The sequence below is a fragment of the Melanostigma gelatinosum genome (genome assembly GCF_949748355.1).
Source record: "Melanostigma gelatinosum genome assembly, chromosome: 18".
NCBI classification, from domain to species: domain Eukaryota; kingdom Metazoa; phylum Chordata; class Actinopteri; order Perciformes; family Zoarcidae; genus Melanostigma; species Melanostigma gelatinosum.
Genome location: NC_136651.1, coordinates 10085113 through 10094564, shown reverse-complemented (window position 1 = coordinate 10094564; position 9452 = coordinate 10085113).

The following is a 9452-nucleotide window of genomic DNA, read 5'->3' as shown; positions in this document are numbered from 1 at the left end:
AGTCACTGTTGTGAGAAAGAATGAACTGTTTCTTCACAGCTTCCCGAGTGTCATTTTTCAGTATGAGGCCTGCAGATGGTAAATGAGGTTACCATGCCAACTAATGTCCAGGGGCGGACTGGGGGGGGGGGGGTTGTGGCCCGGGAGTTTACTGTCAGACCGGCCCGTACGCGTTGCCCACTCAATACACGGCGCGTTGCCCACTCAATGCATCGCACGTATCGACCAGTCAGTGGCCTACTTGGAAAAATAGCCATACACTTAACATTATTTTGGATGATTACAAATAGATTATATCATATATGTTTTTTTTGTTACAACATTTGGATCCACCAATTTGCCTGATGGACACATTGAATAAAATAATACTCGTTATTGTAACACTCTAAGGTAGGTATAGTTTGCAAGATGAATATGCTGAACTCTGGGCTAGTATCAGATGGTTGTACGCAGTGGTGGCTGGTGGAAAATGTTCTAGGTAGGGCTGTGCCACATCCATTTGTTCGTCAGGATTAAATCCATCAGTGACTGGAGTGTGACTCAATAGTTCTTTATCTTACTTGTTTGCACTCTTTGCTGCCATTACTGGTATAAAATTGTCATCTTGTCTGACACAAACTCGTAAAAAGGATAAAAAAGGTCCTGAGATAAAGCAATCTACACATTCTTTGGAGTCACAAACCAACAACATCCTTATCTCGATCTATAGTTCCTTCCAGTTGATCAACAGGCCGACACATTCCTGAATGTGTTCACAACTTGTCGATACTTTTTTAGATTGCCGGTGGCTTTTCTTGATCGTACCATCATCTTATCCTAATCGTTGTGCTCCCCAGGCCTCTTGTTCATGTGTATGAGCACTTTTACCAGCTCAACTTTAGGTAACCATGAAACAGGCCCCACCTTTGACTTTATCACACAGCTCCAACACAATATATCAGGATTGGTGCGGCAGCAAAGGGGTTGGACCTGATCACATGTGGAGGGAAAGATCTCCTCACAATGAAAGTGGAGCAGGCCAGCACACGTGGACTGATAGCTTTTCAGTCACACGGCGCTAAAAACGTTACCAGAACTGGTTTACAGTTAAAAGGATTTAATCCCACTGATGCAAGTACGATTACAGTTAAACATTGGAGTACATACTCCTATGAAATATTACAATATTAACCCACTTTGGAAAAAACTACCTCTGGTCCCAGGACACAGCCGTCCCAGGGAACCACACGCTAAAAGAGGCAGAAAAACACTTCTATCCCCGCCCACATATTCATTCGCGACTCCTCCCCTTCCGTCTATCTCAATTTCTATTGGCTAACTTCTCTATACACTTCTGTAAACGCCTATCTCCACATCTCTCTCTCCCTGAGCAGCTAACACATTCAATGACGGTCAGTCATTGTTTAATCCCTTCTATGCTAATCCTTCAGTATAAAAGATAAACTTCTGCAACTTTGGCAGAAGTTTCATGTCTTATTAGCTACTAATCCTACATCACTTTATGTTTATCTTAATTATGCATTCCTAATACACTTATGATTATGACTAATTATGAATTCTTAATTATGAATTATTAAACACTTTTATTATATCTACTAAACACACCGTTTTTTGCTCAAATTTCTTACACACACCGGCCCTCATACATTGTGTTACATAATACTGTTACTGTTTGGAAAATACTAAATGCTAAAAATAGTGCGGAATGAAAGAAATCTATAGAGATTAAAACAATAAATAAAATGTCAGTGAATCAAAAGACATCAAGCTAAGTGATGCAGATCAATCAAAGAAAAACAACTCTCTTTTGTACGAGGGAAAAGACAATAGCTCAATCATAGAGTTGGAAATATGTCTTTAATGGTAAATACACACGTTTTATGTCGCTCTCACACGGAGCCATCTAAAAAATACATATTACAGGGAGGAACTGAGACAGAGCTCCAGTATTTATCCCACTATGACTACGTCCTCCTCAGTGAACTCATAGAAGGGAACCTCCAGCTTTAGAGGAGCAGGTCCCTTTCTTATCCTTCCTGAAGCATCGTAGTGGGAGCCATGGCACGGACAGTAGTAGCCTCCGAAGTCTCCGGCGTTGGCGATGGGCACACAACCCAGATGGGTGCACACACCGAGGACGATGATCCAGCGGGGGTTAATCACTCTATCCTTGTCATGCTGTGTGTGTTTGTGTGTGCAATCATAATTCCACATGTTTGAAACCCTTTTCCCCTGTAGGGGGTGCTGTCGGAGGCCTTCTGGGCTGCTGGCTGACCAGTGGACAGTTCAAACCGCTGCCTCAGGTCATAATGGAGCTCAGTCCTCAGCAGCAGCAGAAGCTTGATGGTAGTCTTCTGGCCGTGCTGGGAGACATTCAGTGGACAGATTTGGCTCAGCTAACTGATCTAGTGATGGACAACGCCACCCTGAAGCAGCAGCTGACGGCGACCCTTCTCGGGTACATCTCCAAGGAGCTCCAGGCGCAGGTGCACTACGTGGATTAGTGTCTGTGGAAGAACTGGGATACTCTCACTCAGGGGCCCACATGCTCAGAAGGTCTTTTGAAAAGAATGTGAACTGTTTGTATGACGCTGGAGAGACTCTTTATCAAATATGAAATCACATATTGTAAATTTGCACAGACGCCATCACAGTCTTGGTTACAGGTTGTTGTGAAAACAGCTGTATACCTGGATTCATTTATTATTGGAAGTACACTCATCCGATGAAGGAATTATTTATTCATCAATGGCACTGTTAATCATATAAGAGACATAGTGGTTCTGTTTGTGATCACGGTTTTATACAAAATGTATGAAATACATTTGACACACCACATGAAACATCACACAGGGGAGGAACGATGGAGCTTTCATCCTATCTTTATCCAAGAGTGTGTTCTTTCAATTTGAGAGCATCGCTCATTGAGTCCACGCTCAGATTTGGTACTGTCTTTAGCTTGATCCAGTAGACTAATTGAGTTTTTATTTTCTAGTTCGTGTTGGTTTTCTAGAGGGGGCCGGGGACACGCTCACCTGGAAGAAAATGTTGTACATTTTAAAGTTAAATGCATCAGTCTGGTGCACTCTGAGACCAACATCAACAACATGAACATAATTCATGCTGAAAGTAACGCAGTTTAAACTGACAAATGCAGGAAGGACAGCTGGCAGAAATCACTAACTGGCATTCTGTAAATTAACCGATTTATAATATCACTGCTTCATCTATAACGCGATAGATCTGACTATAATAACACGTGTATTCACGTTCATGTTTTACTTTGATGTATTCTTATTCTTTCAGCTGAGACCCCAGCGATGTGAAACTGACTTTTGGGCAAATAAATAAAAATATATATAAATATAATTCTAAGCCGTAAGGAAGTTTCCTTCCATAACTTAAAATCACCCACACCAAACATTAAAGTAGCCCGAGACTGTGAGACACGACTCAAGAAGCCGACACGTCAGTGAATGTGTGATGAGAGAATATTTACACATTTCTTTTCTATTTACTCCCAAGTCTGTTTCGCACCACTAAGGCTACAGCTGAAAGAACAAGGCTAAAATATTGTCATACACGCCATGAAAACACATCTGCAACACATTAATTTACCATAATACACACATGTACTTATAGTCAGATCTATCCTGCTCTAAATGAAGCAGTGATGTCATAAATCTGTTAATTTACTAATTCACACAGTCTAAGATTTATTGCCAGCTGTCTTTTTTTGCATTTGTCAGTTTAAACTGTGATTATGTAATATTCATTAACGGTCCACGTACCGAGCTCTGATTGGTCAGTGTGTATTTGAAGAAAATGAATTCAATCACACGTTGCTGAGGGAGCAGAGGGGCAGAAAACGGTCTGAAGGCAATTCATTGGTGATATTTTGTCTTCAATAAATAAATGTTGGAAAACAATCACTTGAGTCGTCTCGTTCCACGACCCACAACTGTTACATATGTACAGATGGAAGGTAACTGAAGATAGGAGTAATGATATACTTTTTTATTAGTTTAAGGGGCTTTTGTTACCCACCAAGTTGCAGCGGAACCGGATGTTCCTCGTAGAACCTGTCTGAATGGACTTTTATCTGTTCACCTTGTCTTCTGGATGGTTCTCCTCTGACTCATCTCCCGAGTCAAAACCACACCCATAATGCATTGCTGGTGAAATCCAGGGAACTGCCATTACATGTGAGGAGAACTGAGTTAGCACTATCACACTGGATTAGAATTCAGGGTGGACTTAACAGAAATATAGCATCGACTGTCCTGTACAATGGTTGGGAGTACTCGACATTCTCTGGTAAAAGCTTTGGATGGGACATCTTGACAGGAAATTTGGAATTATGACAATAAGGGTAGAAATTACAACAAAATTCAGACATCAGTCAGAGTGAGAAGTGATGGAAGTAAAAGTAGAAAAGAAGATGTTACTTTCAGATTAAGGTTCGGACATACAGGACTCAATGACACGTTATACACATCATGAAAAAGACAGAGTGGGATAAATGTGAGATATGCAACTGTAAAGAAACTGTAGAACATGTGCTGATAGAGTGGAGGAAGTTCAGGGTGGAAAGAGACTGAAGAACAGAGTGGTAGATACAGGAAGGGAGTGGAGCATGAAAGGACTGTTAGAGGCAGGGGACAAACAAGTTCAGCTTAAAAGGGCTTTATTTAATGTTTTGAATGGAACGGGTTAAAAAGCCAGAATATGACTGCAATATGAAGTTTATTTCTAATTGTTTCATTATATTTATAAATACCATTATTATTGTGTTTAAATGATAACTGTCATAAAGTCATGTTGCACACTCCGCGCCATTAAAGTGAAAGAAGAAGGAGGAGAGGAAGAAGAAGAGTACTAATCTCCTGGCAGCCTATACAGCTGTTGAAGTTAGCTTAGCATGCTACCTGGAAACAGACGGACGGGGACGGAAGTGACCAACACAGCGCTAGTCAGAGTTTAATGAGAGTAAACGGTGTTTTTAACGGAGTTCGTCTGGAGGAAAACTGTTGAGCATTTTCCTAATATGGAGTAGCAAAGCCATGTTAAGTGGCCTGTGCAGTGATGTCACGTGGGAGGATGTGTGCTGTTGTGCGCATGCGCAAAAATAAACGGTCAGTGAGTTCCCAGACCAAAGAGACAATGGCGGCTTGCTCTTTTTCTCCCGTGAATGCTAGCTACTAAGAGCTACTAGCTAACCACTTTGGTGACTGGAATAACGGGGATAGCTGCAGGAATGTCTAACGCTACAAAAACCTTATGTGGTTTAGTGAAAATGTCTAAAGTAGACCTGTTGAGATCTTTGGTCAACCAGCGACTAACTGCGGCTGATGAAGATATATTAGGTATGTTTGAAAGAACGATAGCAGAATACGAGGAGGAAATCTATCGTTCAAAAGAGGCGAATAAGCGACAACGGGAACTTCTGGACGCTGTTCTCAACCCCGAAGTCCGGATACAAAGAGCACGTGGGTTCACTTTATTTCTTCTCTCAAACACTGTTCATGCTCCGGCTGATAACTTTCAATGTAGTTTGGAGTGAGACTCTGTTGCAATTCGTCGTTTTCTTCTTCTCCTGATTTAATACCTGCAAACGTGTCGCTTTTCGGCGAAATAAGACGTTTTGAATCAAAATATAGCATCCACGTGAGTGTAGATCCGTAGAGTTTTTATTTTTTTGGGGGGGGGGGGGGGGGGTCAACTGGCCAGTCAGCGTTCTCAGATTGGAGTGAGACAAGGAGAAAATGTGATGTCGTGATCTTCGCAATAAAACATATTTGATGCGACGTGTCGAGTCTTGGCCAATCAGCGTTAAGATGTCTACACCGTCTTCATTTCCCTCCGTTAAAGTTTAAGTTCCGTTACCGTTCAGACTTGGTGGGTTAAGTTAACGTCCACTGCATGCGGAACTTTGTCAACGGCTAACGCTCATCATTATCAAGATTTAGGAGGAAAAAGCGTAACGTGATGAAACATGAATCACCCTCGCGTTCCGGTTCAGTCCACGCGGTCACTCATTAACGTTAAACCGGAACACCGGCGGTTCTGGTTGCAGTTTATTTTGTTTAACTCAAAGTAGAATGAGGCGATTTCGTGGTGATAACTTGAAACATGAGGCCCAGATACTGATGAGATGATGAGGTCAAAGAGCTTCAGGAAGAGGATGTGAGTGGAGCTGGGCCTGGATAAAGGTGGAGGTCTAAACAGACTTGAAGAGAGAGCAGTACAGCTTCCCGCTGTCAGTGTTTTAAATGCATTGATAAGGCAGGGTATGCTAACTGCAGCCTCTGCTCCAATGAGATGAAGTACAGCAACAAGGGCTCACGTGCCCTCTCATCACACTGCCAGACACTGTTCACTGTAATGACCACAGCCAGTGTACTTCCGGTCCCAACTGTCCCACGTGCAGTTGCTCCCAAAGGCCCTGAAGTAATGAGAGAGAGTGTTAAGGAGCCTGAACCATCATGATTTCAACAATTGAACCGGATAGAATGCATATTAATTGTAAATAGAAGATATGCCACAATTCTACCGGCTTTACAGTAACAGTGGAAGTTAATATTAAACCATACAGTAACAGGGTTAAATGAAAACTAATCACTTCATTTTGTATAGGCGATGGTTCTCACTGTTGTAGAAATATGCTTGCGGTATTTACAGGCATTAAACGTATAAGTATTGTGAGGAATTTAAGTTTTAAAGCGCTCCTAGCGATGGATATTATGCGTTACAATCTGTTTACTTGTAGAAGGTTTAAACTAAAGGGAGAGTTACTGAATTTGTTGTGCACTGTGAGAGAAACCAGAGAATTTATGACACCGCCATAAAGTCAGAGAGGGGGGATGTTGCTGAAGAGTTTCTGAGCACAGCCTTCAAGAAAGGGGGTGAATTGGTCAAGGAAGTGGCCGACTGAAGTCCGACGGGTTCAGCCAATCACTAAGCTGATCGATGGGCTAAAGAATGTGTAATATGAGACATTTCAGAGACTTTGGAGGGACAAAGAAACTGTGAATCCCCGGAGATAATCAGACCTCATCTGGACCATGAGGCGGACACACCAGTGTGTCGTGTAAATTCCTTTTGATTTAAACTTCAACCAGCTGATTTGGCCCTGCTTAATGATGGAAGAAAGAGAGCAGGGGGGGGGGGGGCTGGCTCTTCTCCTCTTCTCCTCTGCATGCTTCTTCTCCTCTGGAACAAGGAGGGGGGCTTTTTCCCTTACCTTTTGTTTGAGAAATTTTGAACATAACAGTATTATGTGTGTGTGCTCATTTGCAATAGTGTTGCGTGTGTCATAGAGCAAAGGTTTGAATCTCCGGGTGAGGCGCTCCCCGTACAAAGAGGGAGCTCTGACACTCATGTGGTAGCTTAAAACTTGTAACTAGTTGTGTTGTGAATCGGGTTAGTCGGTGGGATATTCAAAGTTCAAAGTAGCTTTTATTGTCAATTTCTTGCATGTCAGGACATATAAGGAATCGAAATTACGTTTCCCGCTCTCCCACGGTGGAACATAAAGTGCAAGCACGACACATAAAACACTTCCTAGGCTAGGTGAAGACAGATATCCTAGTTAAAACATATACTATACTACAATAAAACATTCAATACACATAGGAACGTTCAATACACATAAAAACGGGAAAAGTGGGCAATTAATATAATAATTAATAATGTATGGGCAAGTGGGCAATTGATATAATAATGGGAAAATGGGCAATTAATATAATACTGTGTGTATGTGTGTGTGTGTGTGTGAAAAGTGGGCAATTAATATAATATAAATATAAATATGGATACATATTTACAGTACTTCTGTACTGGGGGGGGGGGGGGGGTCAGCTTCAGCTTCCCGTCAGGCTGGAGGATATGATTGGGGGGAGTGAGGGGAGAGAGTTCAGTGTCCTGACAGCTTGGTGGGTGAAGCTGTTCTTTAGTCTGGTGGTGCGGCAGCGGAGGCTCCTGTACCTTCTTCCAGAGGGTAGGAGGCTGAACAGACTATGTGCAGGGTGACTGGTGTCGCTTGCGATTTGAGTGGCTTTCCGGGTGAGGCGGGTGGTGTATATTTCCTGTAACGAGGAGAGTGGGGCACCGATGATCTGTCCGGCTGTCTTTACAATGCGTTGGAGTGCTTTTCTGCTGTGTTGGGTGCAGCTACCGCCCCACACAGTGATGCAGCTAGACAGGATGCTTTCAATGGTGCCCCTGTAAAATGATTTCAGCACTGATGTGGGGGCTTTTGATGCTTTCTACTTGCTCCACAGCAGCACCATCGATGGTCAGTGGCGGGTGTACAGTGTGGCCTCTCCTGAAGTCAACAACAATCTCCTTAGTTTGGTGACATTCAGCAGGAGATTGTTGTCGCTGCACCACGTGGTCAGAAGGTTGACCTCCTTCCTATAGTTGGTCTCATTGTTCTTGGTGATGAGACCAACCAGAGTGGTGTCGTCTGCGAACTTCACCATGTGATTGGTGCTGTATGTAGGTTCGCAGTCGTGAGTCAGCAGGGTGAAGAGCAGGGGGCTGAGCACACAGCCTTGTGGGGCCCCAGTGCTTAGGGTGATGCTGCGTGAGGTGTTGTTGCCGACACGTACTGCTTGTGGCCTCTCACTGAGGAAGTCCAGGACCCAATTGCACAGTGGGGTGTTGAACCCCAGCTGGTCCAGTTTGCAGATGAGTTGTTGTGGGATTATGGTATTAAATGCTGAGCTGAAGTCTATGAAAAGTATTCTTACATATGAGTCTGCTTTTTCTAGGTGGGTGAGGGCTGGGTGGAGAGCAGAGCAGATTGCGTCCTCTGTGGAACGTTTTGCTCTGTATGCAAACTGAGAGGGGTCCATGGTGGGGGGGAGGATGGACTTGATGTGGGCCATGACTAGCCGTTCAAAACACTTCATAATGATGGGGGTCAGTGCCACGGGGCGATAGTCATTGAAGCAGGATGGAGCCGGTTTCTTGGGTACAGGTATGATGATGGAGGTTTTGAGGTGTGATGGGACAGCAGCTTGACTCAGAGAAGTGTTGAAGATAACAGTGAAGATATCTGTTAGCTCCTCTGCGCAGTCCCTTAGTGTGCGGCCTGGGATGTTGTCTGGGCCTGTTGCTTTACGGGGATTGATGGTGGAGAGTGCTCTTTTCACACTTGCAGCAGACAGGCACAGGGCCTGGTCGCGGGGGGAGGGTGGGGTTTTCTGTGGGCTAGTGGTGTTTGTTGATTCAAACTGTGCGAAGAAGCTGTTGAGGTCGTTCAGCAGAGAGATGTTGTCATCACAGGTCTGTGAAGCAGGCTTGTAGTCCGTTATGGTATATTGTGTAGCAACCTGCAGGAACAGCACCTTCCCCATCCCTGAGACTCCAGGACTCCCACACACAATGTGGCCCAACCCTGGCTTGTGTGTGGGTTTAGATAATGCGTCCCTGTGCTGGACAAGTTC